General features: G+C 41.3%; 1 long non-coding RNA gene across 2 annotated transcripts in view; it reads right to left on the reverse strand.

The window, feature by feature from the left end:
• LOC131260248 (uncharacterized) overlaps nt 1–6,800 on the reverse strand; it is a 77,738-nt gene extending 70,938 nt beyond the window's left edge. The window contains exons 1-3 of one of the 2 annotated variants that reach the window (XR_009178146.1): nt 6,686–6,800; nt 6,555–6,625; nt 6,373–6,481 (exon numbers count right to left, since the gene is read on the reverse strand). This is a non-coding gene — a long non-coding RNA (uncharacterized LOC131260248). Of the gene's footprint in view, nt 1–6,372; nt 6,482–6,549; nt 6,626–6,685 lie in introns of both variants that reach the window. The other variant, XR_009178145.1, reaches the window with a different exon arrangement.
• Between the last annotated feature and the right edge of the window lie 5,359 nt (nt 6,801–12,159).

The following is a 12,159-nucleotide window of genomic DNA, read 5'->3' on the forward strand; positions in this document are numbered from 1 at the left end:
TCTTTTGGCCTAATAAAAACAATGCAAGTTAGAAAATCCTTAGGAAAAGCCAGAAACCCAGAAAACTCGAAAAATGTTTTTTTCCCAAAAACTTGAAACTTGAAACTTGAAAAAAAAAATGAGTGTTGGTTTGTTTTTAAAGCTAAAATTCAAAATCGGCTGAGCCATTCTTGACGATGTAGTCAGATATTTTGTTCGTCTTTATTCATGGCAAGTTTAAAGAAAAGACAACTTTAACGTTCCCTAACGAAAAGCCGGAGAATAGAAAGATTTTTATAAATTGCGACTAATAATATTTGTAATAATATCGACAAGAGTCGATCTTCGCGCCCGGTTGGATCCGAGGAGGCAGCAGGTGTCGGACTTCCGCAATGGTAGGAAAGGTCTGATTTTTGTGCAGTGTCCTGCAGTCGCGTTAGATAAGGTTAGGAAGGAAGTGCAGTCCAAACTCGGGGATGCTTATTCCGTTCGTTTGCCGTTGTCCAGAGTAAGGATAGTGGGGATGACGGAGAAGTACTCTGACGAGGACGTGATTGCACTTCTGAAAGAACAGAATGCATGGATCCCGTTCACGACACTGGAGCTTGTTGGAATGTACGAAAGTAGGTTCTACAAGTACCAGAAGTACAATGTCGTGATCGATGTGGACAGGGAATCGGCACAATGTCTAGAGGACCTCAAAAAGGTCAAAATAGGTTTTGACAGTTGTGCGATAAGCACTTCTGTTCATGTATTGCGGTGTTTCCGGTGCGGGCAGTTTGGGCACAAGAGCACCGAGTGCAATAAGGAGGAAGCCTGCTCTAGGTGCAGTGGTGCACACAGGACGTCGGAATGTAAGTCGGCGGCCTTAAAATGTGTGAACTGCGTGTTGGCGGGTTCAAGGGGGAGCACGGAACATGCTGCTTTTAGTAGCGAGTGTCCCGTATACAAGAAACAGGCATCAACGATTGCTAAGCATTCTCAATAGCAGAGATTGCTGGGGATAGGGCAGCGATATGAAATCATGTATTGCAATGTCGCTGGCCTATCGTCAAGCTATGTTCTGTTACGCGACTCGGTAGAAAGGATGCAACCCGCGTTGGTCCTTCTATCTGAGACGCATATAACGGAGTGCGAAGCATTTGATCAGTTTAGTATACCGGGGTACAGGGCCGTGTCCTGTTTGTACCACTCACGACACACAGGAGGGGTTGCGGTTTATGCTGGGAACTCGGTTGCCTTGAATGTGATTCTAAACGAGTCACTGGAGGGCAACTGGTTTTTGGGGTTTACTGTGACTCGAGGCATGGCGGCTGCAAACTATGGTGTTCTGTATCACTCACCTAGTTCAAGTGACTCACGCTTTGTCGAAATTCTGGAGGACTGGTTAGACAGATTTCTAGATTTTGGCAGGCGTAATGTCTTGGTTGGGGACTTCAACATTGATTGGTTCCGAAAAATTGAAGAAACTTATGGACTCGGTGTGCCTGAAGCTGAAGGTTAGTGCAGCTACTCGTATTACGAATAATAGCAGGACATTGATTGACCATGTGTACTGCAACACAGACTCAATTAGCGTGGTAACAGATGCTTGTGCAAAAATATCTGATCATGAAACTTTGCTTTTAAACTTGAATGATGAACGTTTCAGGACAGTTCAAAAACAAGTTAAATGATGGAATAGGTACTCTAAAGAGGGTCTTTGTCAGGCGATCACATTGGGTCTACAGAGGGAAACTACCAATTTCCATGAAGCTGCAGATCTGTTGAAGGATACACTAGAGAGTGCTATGAATAGTTTAGTTTATGAAAGGACCGTGGAGACTAGATACTCTGGCAGATGGTATACGTTGGCTCTGGAACGTCTAAAGCGTAAAAGAGACAAAGTGTATAAAAAATTTGTTCGGACTAATCTGGCTTCACATTGGTGTCAGTACACTAAGCTACGAAACGAATACAGTAGGTCTTTAAAAACTACTCGTGAGGAATACTTCAGTAGAGAAATTAGCAAGCATCAGGGTAATAGTAGGGAACTTTGGAAACTTCTTAAAAGCATGTTGAAGCCCGACGAGAATACCGCTTCATGCGTGAAATTCGATAACTGTTTCGAGTCCGATGAGGCGGTCGTCGCAGCAAGGTTCAACAACTTTTATGTGAATAGTGTCACACTTGTTAACAGCAACATTCCGACGGTGGACGAACCAGTCGAGCTGAGGCAAGTTGATACTCCCAGGCATAGATTTTCTTTTCAACCAATAGACATGAGCAAGCTTAGGCAGATATGTTTTGACCTGACCAAAACGGCAGGAATAGGAAATGTAAATGCAAAAACATTGCAGGATTGCTTTCATGTGGCTGGGGAGACGCTCCTGGACTTGATTAACCAATCGATGGAAAGGGGTGTTTTTCCGGATACATGGAAGGAGTCATTGGTTGTACCTATTCCAAAGATGACTGGAGCTATCAAGGCGGAAGAGTTCCGCCCCATCAACATGCTTCACACTGTCGAGAAGGTCCTGGAGGTTGTGATCAAAGACCAATTGGTGCAATACCTGGACCAGAACGGCCTGCTTGCCCGGGAGCAGTCGGGATATCGGGAAGGACATTCCTGTGAAACTGCACTGAACCTGGTGCTTGCGAAGTGGAAGGGGTTGATGGACAGTGGGCAACCGGTACTTGCCGTTTTCTTGGATCTAAAACGGGCATTTGAAACAATATCGAGACCCTTGTTGCTCACAACACTTAGACGATTCGGTATTGAGGGGAGGGAACTCAGTTGGTTCAGCGATTATCTGACAGGTAGAACCCAGAGGACAATTTTCAAAAAATCTGTTTCAGATCCTATTGAAAACACCCTTGGGGTTCCACAAGGAAGTGTTCTTGGACCAATTTTGTTTATCATGTATATAAATGACATGAAGCAGGTCTTACGTTCCTGCGAGATAAATCGTTTTGCTGATGATACAGTAATATTTATATCGCGAAAGGACATGAAACAGGCAGAGTCCCTTTTGAATGAAGACTTGGTGGCTCTGGATGGCTGGTTGAAATACAAGAAACTAGCATTAAACGTTAGTAAAACACACTATATGGTAATGTCGAGGAGGGAGTGGGTCGGCCGGCTTTCAATTGCCATCAACACGGAACCAATTGACCGAGTCTCCCAGGTTAAATATCTGGGAGTCACTCTGGACGACTTACATTTAGTGCACACATTGATGGGGTCATCGCTATGGGGGCAAAGAAGTGTGGTGTGATAAGTAGAATGGGGAACAACCTAAACATTTTTGGGAAAGTTCACCTCTACAAATCAATTATCTCACCGCATTTTGATTTTTGTCCATCTATATTGTTCCTCGGCAATCGGACACAGCTCAAAAGGTTCCAAACAGTGCAAAATAGGGTAATGAGGCTAGTGTTGTGTTGCAGTCGGTATACGCCGTCTGCTGTTATGCTGGATGTCCTGCAATGGATGTCGGTAGAGCAGCGGATAGTGTACCAGACTATGATACTAATATTCAAACTCCTGAGGGGCTTGCTACCGGGGTACCTTGGAAAAATAGTAGTTAGGGGTTCTGACGTTCACCGGTACAACACTCGTAGGGCTCATGATTCCAGGACGTCGAACTTTTCTTCAGATTTTGCCAGGAATTCACTATTTTGTAAAGGTATACAATGGTACAACAGCATGCCAAGAGAGATTGCCGAGGCTGCAAACGTTCGCGAGTTCGACCGCTTGTGTGCCGTGTACGTTAAGCAGGTTGTAAAGTAGAACCCAGTAGCATGTGAAATGTCTCAAAGTTGTATTTTGTGAAATTTAATGTTTGTAAGCATCGCACTTGCCATCACGATCTCACAGATGATGATGATGAGATTTTTGTTTTGCAAATTCAAATGTAAATTTCAAAAATGGAACAACATATCTTTGAGACACGCGCGCGTAAAAGTGCAAATTTGAAGTTGATCTTTCTGTAGGAACTGCATCAGTCGCTCTTGTGCAATCACGTGACAGGCGTCTCGAATTCATCCATTGATGATTTTTTCGACGCTACCAATTGTCTCACGGATAAGGTTTGCTTAATTTGCCAATCCTAGAAAGTGGTAACTCCCCTCCATATGTTGGACAAGGGAGATACCGGCTATACGAATAGGAGAGAGCATTTTTTGGCCGCGCACTCGGGAGAGAGGTTCCACAATTTCTATCTTTTGTAAGTTGTGCTAATCGCTGTACGCAAGGAAAAGAGAGCTGATTGGTCTTTTTCGTGAAGGGTCACTTTGATCCCACCACTTCGTGATTTGCTCTGAAGTTTGAAACAAATATCTTATGATAACTCCGCCATTCTCGAACCTGTGTTGGGGTAAGAGGCTTATTGGAGAGAAGTGCTAAAGCAAATATGTTATTAAGCACTATTAAATTAAGTTATTTGGAGATTTATTCCGATCGATAAACATAATTCGTCTTACTTAAAACAAGAAGTGTTTTATAAAAATAACAATTGTTATGGATATTGCAAACTGTAGAGGACAATAATTTGACGTTGCATCAAATATGTATAGTAAATACTTGAGTCTACACGCAAGCATTAATTAAGCGGAATAGTGCAGGTGCTATGTAAGTGGAAGATCCCATGTGCAAATTACTCATAAAATGCAATTGTTAATTTTACAGCTAAAAATTGGAAGACAGCATGCAATTTTTTCAGCTAAGAAACGCATTTTTTTCGCTTCAACCCATCGGAAAACAATCATTCAACAACAGTTTTTAAAAAAGGTGCTCTCTGACTCGTTGGTCAGCTAGAGTCGACGCGGTCTTAGCTTTAAATACCTGGTTTGGAGAAATCAAAAATACATTGCAAGACATTTATAACGATAAAGATGAAATAGCTATAATAACAGATTTAGCAAACGGCGCTTCTCCGACAAATGAGTAAATATGAAATTGATTTAATGACCGTAATTTGGAACACGCTGCATCAGAAAATAAATGCTACACGCAAGTCGCTTCAAACAGTTGAATGTGAACTATTGCAAGGATCAGCGTTGTTGCAATCGTTAGTAGCATTCATCGAGAGTTTTCGCACAGATTTTGCAAATGTAGAAATAACAGCTAACGAGTTATCTTTTAGTTCAGTTATTTCAGAAGAAAATCGTGTGCGTAAGCGACACGAAACAGTTAACACAAATTTTCAATCAAAGAAGAATTCGTAGTTAATACATTCTATGTATATATATAATGTAAAATATCTAACTTTCCAAAGGGCTATGAAGTACGAGTCAATTTTAAAACCTTTTAAAATATTATGGCTGGAATATGTCCCCTGATGATAAAAAATTCTAAAACTTTTCACTGAACTTTATAAAAAAAATGTCATTGATCACATTATATGCATTAAATGCAAAATAGAACATGAATTAAATAAATTTATACGTTTTCTTAACAAATTAAATGCTTATCGTAAAACTTAATCCTTCATTTGCTATCGTTATCGATGAAGTGGGTATGTGGACCCATATATGTATTATTTGAAGAGCCTCTGCTACAATTCCGCTCAGGGCCTCAAAAGAGCTTGATCGCCACTGGATTTGCAATAATAAAATAGAATCACAAATAGTTGTTTGTGATGATGTACAGTTGTTGATAAAATTTAGGTGAACACTCTGCTGTTTTTACAGTTAAACACTCAAATCAACACTGAATGTGAGTTCATTTGCAACGGCTCACGATTAGGAACCTCTACACGAAGCGAATGAAAGTGACAGCAAAACTGATATTCGCGCGTGTATTTTCAGTCTTTTTTGCCTCGTGTAAACTAAGCAACAGCATCGACAGCACCCCAAAATGATGTGATCGGATGAAAACCGATACGGATTTACATTACAGTGAACCATATCAAAAAAAACTGGTACGGTCAGTGACAGCGTACCATACCAAATGCAATCCAGCGCTTCTGGGATGCAGCGTGCCATACCAACATCTGTTTTTGAAACCTGACCTGACCTGTTTTTTTTTTTTTGTAGAGTACGCTGTAATGTAGTCCCGCGGTTAAGTTTGTGGAAATGAAGCACTGTTCAACTCATTCCAAGTGACTGATGGGAGCGGACACTGAACTAAAAGTAACAGAGCAGAGTAACAGAAAAGTTGAATGTAATATTCCACACAAGCGCATACGGTGAAAACCCGTAACAGGAAAGTCGTTGTACTCGGAGAGTGAAATAATAGATTAGAAGTCAAAACGCAAATTGTAACTAAGTTAATCTTCAACAAAGTTTACATCGAATTTGATCGAACATCGAATGTAACAAATTTCATCGAAGTAAAACCAAACAGCATTGCCCGTTTGAAAATAATGCATTACTATCACGATAGATGATTAATGTAAAATATTAGCTTACCGCGCAGCACTCGAAGACATCCGTTCTGATCAGTATTAAAGATCTCTATCGTTTGAATACGAACGGACAATTTCTTTCGGGAAAACCCTATGTAATACACGCTGTAACACTGTAAAAATAATATAGACTTACATCAGTCCTCTGAACACATGACAATTGTTAGCAACAGTAATTTACCTTACTTCATATCCCTAAATTGTACGGTCATATTTGCGTTACACTATAGCTGCACATTCCGCGACAAAATCTTAAACTGCAAGAAAAGATTCAAAATTAGAAAATGACAGAGGATTAACTATTCAATCATACTAACCTTAACAAATATCAGGATTCATAATTAAGATAATTGGTCACTTATTTAATTCATTGTAACTCAAACAAAAAGGTGATTTAAATTCGATCCGTTACTACCCTGGCGGCAAAATCATCACGCTTTTACGTTCTGTTGGTAACAATTGTCAATTAGACAGAATGAGAAATCATGATGATTCTACCACCGAGGTACTAGCTGCTCTTGCAATTTATAGTTTGTCTAAATGGGTTTGCTAACATGACATTCCAGCTGAAATGAATACATCTTATAAGCTCCTTGATCCATGCTAACAGGTCATTCCATACACTCACCAATTGTGACGCTTATTGTTCCGTTGTGTACTTTAATGGTGTAGCAGCGATATTCATTACCACTGTTATGTCTACGGCATGATTGCGCATGAAAATATCAGGTAAATCACACACAACTCACGATGAGACAATCCGACCTTACAATCCATTATGTGCAGATGATTTTACACTTTTAATGCTTCAGTCAGTAAGGTTCGTAACAAGCAGATCAGATGTAATATGTTGGATTCATGCACTTAAGGATCGCCCATCAGAATTCTGAAATAGATGTTTCATGTTTCAATATGATAAATATAATACCTTTAGCCATACTAACCTTATACAATTTCAGCAATTTCGGGTGGCCATTCATTTGCGGTCACCAATCCATACAAATTCTTACTTTCCGTTCGCTTGATACGTATGCGTAAACGTACGCGATTGATTACATACTTAACGCTTTTCTAGCACGTACAAAACCTAGAAAACTTTTTCACTGCCTACTCTACAAAAAAAAAATTTCACTGCCTACTGTACAAAAAAAAACTTTTTCACTGCCTACTGTACAAAAAAAAAATCGCCGAAACGAAGACGCTAGATTACGGTCAAACTGAATACCAAACCGTTTACGTGGCGAACTTCACGTGTTGCAACATTTTCCACATCACATTAGCACTTTTATCATTCTTTTTATATTAAATTAAGCCGGACAACTGTGTTGTTGTCTGTACCGAACAACGCTGCGCAATGATGTCCCGCCTTTCGTGTATGGAATGAGAAATGCCGGCTGGCGAACGTGATTTAGATGTGTTTCCACATGACACAGTGTCACAATGACAAGTTGCAAGGTTAATATAGATATGGTGTGTGCAGCATTCAGTCGATTCTCATTCGAAAAAAACTTTTCACTCTAAACCTATGCTTTGTTCTGCTCACCTTATACATTCAAACTGAGTCCAGGATTTTACGATGGTAACAGCACGCAAAAAAGCAATAAGATTTCTTCACTTTTGTTGGAACCGCTGTAACGTTTCGGTCCAATGAAGCTGGCCGAACAGAAAAGTCGCCGCAACGGCGATGTGTTTAGATAAGGGAGCGCGCTGTGAACAGCCAATCAAACCAGACAAACACGACACTGTTCGAAAGGTGCTCCTCCAATATGTCGTGAAGAACTGTCACTCTACCAAGCAGCAAGGTAGCAGAATGAACAAGGTATATAGAGTTTCACGGTGGGACACAGACATCAATTAAACGAAAAAACGACAAAATCAAACTGTTTTGTTCTATGTCGTGTTTGTCTGGCATGTTCTATGCAGGGTGACAGAGCACCTCCATATGATTGCATGGGTTTGTTCGTGTGTTTTTACTTATTTTCCCGGATACACGGGCTGCACTATGAAATTAGACCCCCTATTCACCACATCGTAGCCGTTTTTCCACGTTTGCGCTTGAAAATTATGCAATAGGAGGCACATTAATTCATTTTGGATATTTGAACCGTTGAATTTCCGTTAGAAGCTGTAATGATTTGAACTAATCGATTAAACTACAACGATTTTGAACTAATCGATTAAACTGATCGTTGGTGAAGAATTCTCTTTTTTCCGGATTCAATAACAATAACACTTGCTGCTCAATGCACTTGCGCCTGCACTCTGAGATTGCTATGACCAGAATGCGCAAATACATGCCTGAAAGCCAACAAGAAACCGAAATAATTGTTTCAACTTAAAATTTTGATTTCGAAGCTGCTTTCCGATGTTTTCATTGACCACGTAATGAAAAAAGCCTGCCGATTATGGTAATATCGAAAGTTCGAATATCTCTATATTTGTTCCTATTTACTCAAGCAAGGTTTAAGAAAAAAGAGAATTTGAAAATTCCCAAGGAAAAGCCGGAAAATGGGAAAATTCGGTAAAAACGGCTTTTTTCCATAAAAAAAAATTACCTTCTTTAACAAAAACGGTAGGACTTATCCCAACGAAGTCTTCTGATGATTTGTTTCTTTTGGCCTAATAAAAACAATGCAAGTTAGAAAATCCTTAGGAAAAGCCAGAAACCCAGAAAACTCGAAAAATGTTTTTTTCCCAAAAACTTGAAACTTGAAACTTGAAAAAAAAATGAGTGTTGGTTTGTTTTTAAAGCTAAAATTCAAAATCGGCTGAGCCATTCTTGACGATGTAGTCAGATATTTTGTTCGTCTTTATTCATGGCAAGTTTAAAGAAAAGACAACTTTAACGTTCCCTAACGAAAAGCCGGAGAATAGAAAGATTTTTATAAATTGCGACTAATAATATTTGTAATAATATCGACAAGAGTCGATCTTCGCGCCCGGTTGGATCCGAGGAGGCAGCAGGTGTCGGACTTCCGCAATGGTAGGAAAGGTCTGATTTTTGTGCAGTGTCCTGCAGTCGCGTTAGATAAGGTTAGGAAGGAAGTGCAGTCCAAACTCGGGGATGCTTATTCCGTTCGTTTGCCGTTGTCCAGAGTAAGGATAGTGGGGATGACGGAGAAGTACTCTGACGAGGACGTGATTGCACTTCTGAAAGAACAGAATGCATGGATCCCGTTCACGACACTGGAGCTTGTTGGAATGTACGAAAGTAGGTTCTACAAGTACCAGAAGTACAATGTCGTGATCGATGTGGACAGGGAATCGGCACAATGTCTAGAGGACCTCAAAAAGGTCAAAATAGGTTTTGACAGTTGTGCGATAAGCACTTCTGTTCATGTATTGCGGTGTTTCCGGTGCGGGCAGTTTGGGCACAAGAGCACCGAGTGCAATAAGGAGGAAGCCTGCTCTAGGTGCAGTGGTGCACACAGGACGTCGGAATGTAAGTCGGCGGCCTTAAAATGTGTGAACTGCGTGTTGGCGGGTTCAAGGGGGAGCACGGAACATGCTGCTTTTAGTAGCGAGTGTCTCGTATACAAGAAACAGGCATCAACGATTGCTAAGCATTCTCAATAGCAGAGATTGCTGGGGATAGGGCAGCGATATGAAATCATGTATTGCAATGTCGCTGGCCTATCGTCAAGCTATGTTCTGTTACGCGACTCGGTAGAAAGGATGCAACCCGCGTTGGTCCTTCTATCTGAGACGCATATAACGGAGTGCGAAGCATTTGATCAGTTTAGTATACCGGGGTACAGGGCCGTGTCCTGTTTGTACCACTCACGACACACAGGAGGGGTTGCGGTTTATGCTGGGAACTCGGTTGCCTTGAATGTGATTCTAAACGAGTCACTGGAGGGCAACTGGTTTTTGGGGTTTACTGTGACTCGAGGCACGGCGGCTGCAAACTATGGTGTTCTGTATCACTCACCTAGTTCAAGTGACTCACGCTTTGTCGAAATTCTGGAGGACTGGTTAGACAGATTTCTAGATTTTGGCAGGCGTAATGTCTTGGTTGGGGACTTCAACATTGATTGGTTCCGAAAAATTGAAGAAACTTATGGACTCGGTGTGCCTGAAGCTGAAGGTTAGTGCAGCTACTCGTATTACGAATAATAGCAGGACATTGATTGACCATGTGTACTGCAACACAGACTCAATTAGCGTGGTAACAGATGCTTGTGCAAAAATATCTGATCATGAAACTTTGCTTTTAAACTTGAATGATGAACGTTTCAGGACAGTTCAAAAACAAGTTAAATGATGGAATAGGTACTCTAAAGAGGGTCTTTGTCAGGCGATCACATTGGGTCTACAGAGGGAAACTACCAATTTCCATGAAGCTGCAGATCTGTTGAAGGATACACTAGAGAGTGCTATGAATAGTTTAGTTTATGAAAGGACCGTGGAGACTAGATACTCTGGCAGATGGTATACGTTGGCTCTGGAACGTCTAAAGCGTAAAAGAGACAAAGTGTATAAAAAATTTGTTCGGACTAATCTGGCTTCACATTGGTGTCAGTACACTAAGCTACGAAACGAATACAGTAGGTCTTTAAAAACTACTCGTGAGGAATACTTCAGTAGAGAAATTAGCAAGCATCAGGGTAATAGTAGGGAACTTTGGAAACTTCTTAAAAGCATGTTGAAGCCCGACGAGAATACCGCTTCATGCGTGAAATTCGATAACTGTTTCGAGTCCGATGAGGCGGTCGTCGCAGCAAGGTTCAACAACTTTTATGTGAATAGTGTCACACTTGTTAACAGCAACATTCCGACGGTGGACGAACCAGTCGAGCTGAGGCAAGTTGATACTCCCAGGCATAGATTTTCTTTTCAACCAATAGACATGAGCAAGCTTAGGCAGATATGTTTTGACCTGACCAAAACGGCAGGAATAGGAAATGTAAATGCAAAAACATTGCAGGATTGCTTTCATGTGGCTGGGGAGACGCTCCTGGACTTGATTAACCAATCGATGGAAAGGGGTGTTTTTCCGGATACATGGAAGGAGTCATTGGTTGTACCTATTCCAAAGATGACTGGAGCTATCAAGGCGGAAGAGTTCCGCCCCATCAACATGCTTCACACTGTCGAGAAGGTCCTGGAGGTTGTGATCAAAGACCAATTGGTGCAATACCTGGACCAGAACGGCCTGCTTGCCCGGGAGCAGTCGGGATATCGGGAAGGACATTCCTGTGAAACTGCACTGAACCTGGTGCTTGCGAAGTGGAAGGGGTTGATGGACAGTGGGCAACCGGTACTTGCCGTTTTCTTGGATCTAAAACGGGCATTTGAAACAATATCGAGACCCTTGTTGCTCACAACACTTAGACGATTCGGTATTGAGGGGAGGGAACTCAGTTGGTTCAGCGATTATCTGACAGGTAGAACCCAGAGGACAATTTTCAAAAAATCTGTTTCAGATCCTATTGAAAACACCCTTGGGGTTCCACAAGGAAGTGTTCTTGGACCAATTTTGTTTATCATGTATATAAATGACATGAAGCAGGTCTTACGTTCCTGCGAGATAAATCGTTTTGCTGATGATACAGTAATATTTATATCGCGAAAGGACATGAAACAGGCAGAGTCCCTTTTGAATGAAGACTTGGTGGCTCTGGATGGCTGGTTGAAATACAAGAAACTAGCATTAAACGTTAGTAAAACACACTATATGGTAATGTCGAGGAGGGAGTGGGTCGGCCGGCTTTCAATTGCCATCAACACGGAACCAATTGACCGAGTCTCCCAGGTTAAATATCTGGGAGTCACTCTGGACGACTTACAT

The sequence above is a fragment of the Anopheles coustani genome, chromosome 3 (assembly GCF_943734705.1).
Source record: "Anopheles coustani chromosome 3, idAnoCousDA_361_x.2, whole genome shotgun sequence".
In the NCBI taxonomy this organism is placed as follows: domain Eukaryota; kingdom Metazoa; phylum Arthropoda; class Insecta; order Diptera; family Culicidae; genus Anopheles; species Anopheles coustani.